The sequence below is a fragment of the Carassius auratus genome, chromosome 21, assembly GCF_003368295.1.
Source record: "Carassius auratus strain Wakin chromosome 21, ASM336829v1, whole genome shotgun sequence".
In the NCBI taxonomy this organism is placed as follows: Eukaryota; Metazoa; Chordata; class Actinopteri; order Cypriniformes; family Cyprinidae; genus Carassius; species Carassius auratus.
The window spans coordinates 8,851,487-8,855,597 of record NC_039263.1 but is presented as its reverse complement, the minus strand read 5'-3'; the positions used below and the strand labels follow the sequence as shown (position 1 = coordinate 8,855,597).

Below are 4,111 nucleotides of genomic sequence, written 5' to 3'. Positions count from 1 at the left end.
GATATGAAAAATGAACAATATAGAGATTTCTAGCATCTCTCCTGTATTATTTGTCCCACCCGAAAAAACAAAGTTTTTTCAGAAAATGAGCATATCGACTTTCTCAGAAGAATCTGTGATCTCTGATTACTGACTGTGGAGAAGACTCTTTCAGACAGTGCTGAGGAGGCAGAGTTAGGTGCAGGACAGCTGATAGAGAAGAGGAAGAGTGTGTTTCTTACCCCAGCAGCAGAAGACAGGCTCTTCTGAGGGAAGGACAGGAGGCTTGATGCAGTGTTTTGCTGTAGAACAAGGCCTACTTCTCAGCACCTGATCTTCTTCAGAAAAGAGTTCCTCTAGTGTAGAGTCAGACACTCAGAATCTTTTAATAACATTTAGCATATTATTGTAGCCATGTTCATTGTTTTTATTATAACACATGGCAAGCTTATGAGAAAATTGTTAAATGTGTTCTTCCTCCTCTTCTTCATCCTGGGCCTGCACTGTCAATATCCTCTGAGCTGAAAGGGAGGATCATCTTGTTAATGTTGCTCATGTATGTTCACAACCAGTCAAAAATCTGGAATCTTTTCTTTATGGTTTTCAAGAGAAGTCTCTTCTGCTCACCAAGGCTAGATTAATTTGATCAATAAAAAAAATAAAAAAAAATAAATAAAAAAAAAACAGAAAGAAAGAAATAACAGTTTTCATACTGTTTTTTTTTTTTTAATATACTTAAACATATTTATTGAAATAATTATGAGGCAAAGCTGAATTTTTCAGTAACTTTACTCCAGTCTTCAGTGTCACATGATCTTTTTCATATACTGATATGTTGATCGGGAAACATTGCTGATTATCACAAATCAGTGCATTTACATGCACCCAATCGCATTATTGCCGCTAAGATCAAAGTGTACATCTGCTCATGACATACATGATGTAAATCACATCTGCAGTTAGCTTGCTACGGTTGTTAGTTCCACTGAACTCTATTGGTAACGAAGGAACTTTTTGAACAAAGTTGGTTTTAGGGAAGCGCACCCCATATTAGAAATGATGGGGAAGAAAACTTAGCATTTCTGGAAAGTTGAATTTTTTCTTCATGATTACTTTATGAAACACAAAGTTCAAAACATTGAAAAAAAAGGTAATCTTTTGTAAAATTACAAAAGTCTACTCTACCACTGGTTTTCAATTGTATGCATTCTTGCTATTAGCCCCCCCCCCCCCCCCCCAAAATAAAATAAATAAATACAATAAATAATAAATAAATAAATGTAACTGTAGTGTAGACAAAAGTTTGGGCAGCACAGCTGTTTTCAACACTGATAATAATCAGAAAAAATTATTGAGCAGTAAATCATCATATTAGAATAATTTCTGAAGATCATGTGACACTGAAGACTGGAGTAATTAATGCTGAAAATATAGCTGTGCATTATAGAAATAAATTAAACTTTTAAAATATATTTAAAACTTTTGACCAGCTGTGTACATTGCCACATTTAAATGAAAACTCAACTTGTAATAATGCACACATTCTCAAAGAACTTACATTCTGGTGATTACTTCCTTCCCGCACTGCTGTCAGATCCCTTCAGTCATTCCCAGACCTCCTTGTTTTTAATCTTTCCCTCAAATCTACAGAAACAAACATCATTTTATAGACAATTTGGATAAGTCATGAATTGCAATAGTTATATAACTATAATCACAATGCTAAGTTATATATATATATATATATATAATTATAAATATATATTGAATCGGCATCACAATTATCGGGATAGTATTGAATTGGCAGATTAGCATATCATCCCAGCCCTAGTTACTACAGTCAAAACAATGAAACTCTCTTCAAGAGTGCACAATAACTGATATTTAAAACTGTTAAAAGAAAAGGCTCAAAATATTGCACACATATAATACACAACAATATCTCTTCCTTTGGTGTTTTGAACATTTCTATGAGTAATGCTACACGCTGTGACTCTGTGTTGCTTCAAGTGCATCATTCTGCGCACTGGTTGTGTTTACGCGATGCACGCTGTATAGGAGCCATACCCTTTTGTATTATAATACATTAGCACAATGAAAGATTCTTGTTCTGTCCCATCTACCACATGTTGCTGCCTTCAGTACTGTGCTATACATTTAAAAGAAATGTATTTTACACACATACACATACATTATACACACACACACACACATATATATATATATATATATATATATACAGACGGTTTCAACGGCAACAACATAAACAAACTTTTATAAACAAACGCTTTTGTGGACCTAACCTAACCGGTAGACTTCCAAATAGAATCAATAACAACAGCCAAGTCCCTCTAGAGTAGATATTTTTTGATAACAAACAAAATGTTTGCTGTGTGGATCAGGCGGACTTAATGAAAATGCAAATCCATCCTTTGCCAGCAGGAGATGTTTTAAAGCATAGACATAAAGTGCGAGAAATAAAGGTTTCCCCAGTAACAGCTGTAAACAAAGCAGAGCTACGCTCACACGCTGCTTTATCAGGCATATAACATGCACGTCTTCTTTCAGAAATACAGCGATATAAAAACACCTGTGCCTCGTTTTGATATTTAAACATATAAATGTTAGGAATTATTAAACGTGCAGTACGTAACGTTACTCATGTTTATTCAACGAAGCCTTTTTAAAAAAATCGATCAGTTTTAAAATTGTGGCGAGTCTCCAAAAATAAATAAATGTATGGGAAACATATCCCGCAGCACTACCACCTGAGCCCAACTTTAGACTACTCATCACCTTGACTTTAAGTTTGAGACCAAAAGTTTGGACACACCTTCTCATTCAAAGAGGTTTCTTTATTTTCATGATTATGAAAATTGTAGATTCACACTGAAGGCATCAAAACTAAGAATTAACACATGTGGAATTATATACATAACAAAAAAATGTGAAACAACTGAAAATATGTCATATTCTTGGTTCTTCAAAGTAGCCACCTTTTGCTTTGATTACTGCTTTGCACACTCTTGGCTTTCTCTTGATGAGCTTCAAGAGGTAGTCACCTGAAATGGTCTTCCAACAGTCTTGAAGGAGTTCCCTGAGAGATGCTTAGCTCTTGTTGGCCCTTTTGCCTTCTGTCTGCGGTCCAGCTCACCCCTAAACCATCTGGATTGGGTTCAGGTCCGGTGACTGTGGAGGACAGGTCATCTGGCGCAGCACCCCATCACTCTCCTTCTTGCTCAAATAGCCCTTGATGCCTTCAGTGTGACTCTACAACTTTCATAGTAATGAAAATAAAGACAACTCTTTGAATGAGAAGGTGTGTCCAAACTTTTGGTCTTTGCTGTAAAATATATATTTTATACTGTAAAACTGTGTGTGTGTATATATATATATATATATATATATATATATATATATATATATATATATATATATATATACACACACACACACACACACACACACACACTTTTGCACATCCTGTCATACCAGTGACTGGGTGTTACTGCAATAGACTTTGCAGCATTAAGGTTAACGATTAATCGATTATTTGATTGTTAATTTAAACGACGATCGATCATGGAAATGATTGAAAATTGACATCCCTACACAGAAGTATAGAAAATTCTACATTGATTTAAACATTTTTTTGCAAAAAACGACACTGATATCAGAATTACTGTCTCTTCTCATAGTGACAGCCAATCACATTAGTTTTCTGGTATTGCATGCACTCGATTGGCTTGCGTCTGCGCTTGGGTTTTTGCATAAGATGTTCTGACTGGAGGAGGGCTGCATTGGCGCTTGAAAAGTCTTCAACTTCTATTTAGAATTAATTTCTAGAATTAATTTCACCATGCTTGACGTCACTTCATTTAAAAGTAAACGAGAGGCGTTGACGCCCCGTGTGATGGGGCGTTATATGTCTGGATACCGCTGCACAAATCTTTCAACCACGAGAAATGTAGTTCCAGCACGGCCTTACATCCTGGACAGCACAATGGTCAGGATGACCTGAAACACAACCAACTGAAATCAATTTAAAAGTATTTAGTCTTGCCTGAGTAATGCTGAAACAACCAGGTTTAGTTTTTCACCCAGGAGAAACTGCTTCCTGTGGAACAGTCTC

The 4,111-nt window shown here is 35.7% G+C and overlaps 1 long non-coding RNA gene across 1 annotated transcript; it reads right to left on the bottom strand.

Annotated features, from left to right (window-relative positions):
- Positions 1-572: 572 nt before the first annotated feature.
- Positions 573-3,087, bottom strand: LOC113039171 (uncharacterized). The gene is made up of 3 exons (XR_003274891.1): positions 3,042-3,087; positions 1,538-1,623; positions 573-611 (listed from the first exon to the last, which is right to left on the bottom strand). It is a non-coding gene; the product is annotated as an uncharacterized LOC113039171 (long non-coding RNA).
- Positions 3,088-4,111: the final 1,024 nt, after the last annotated feature.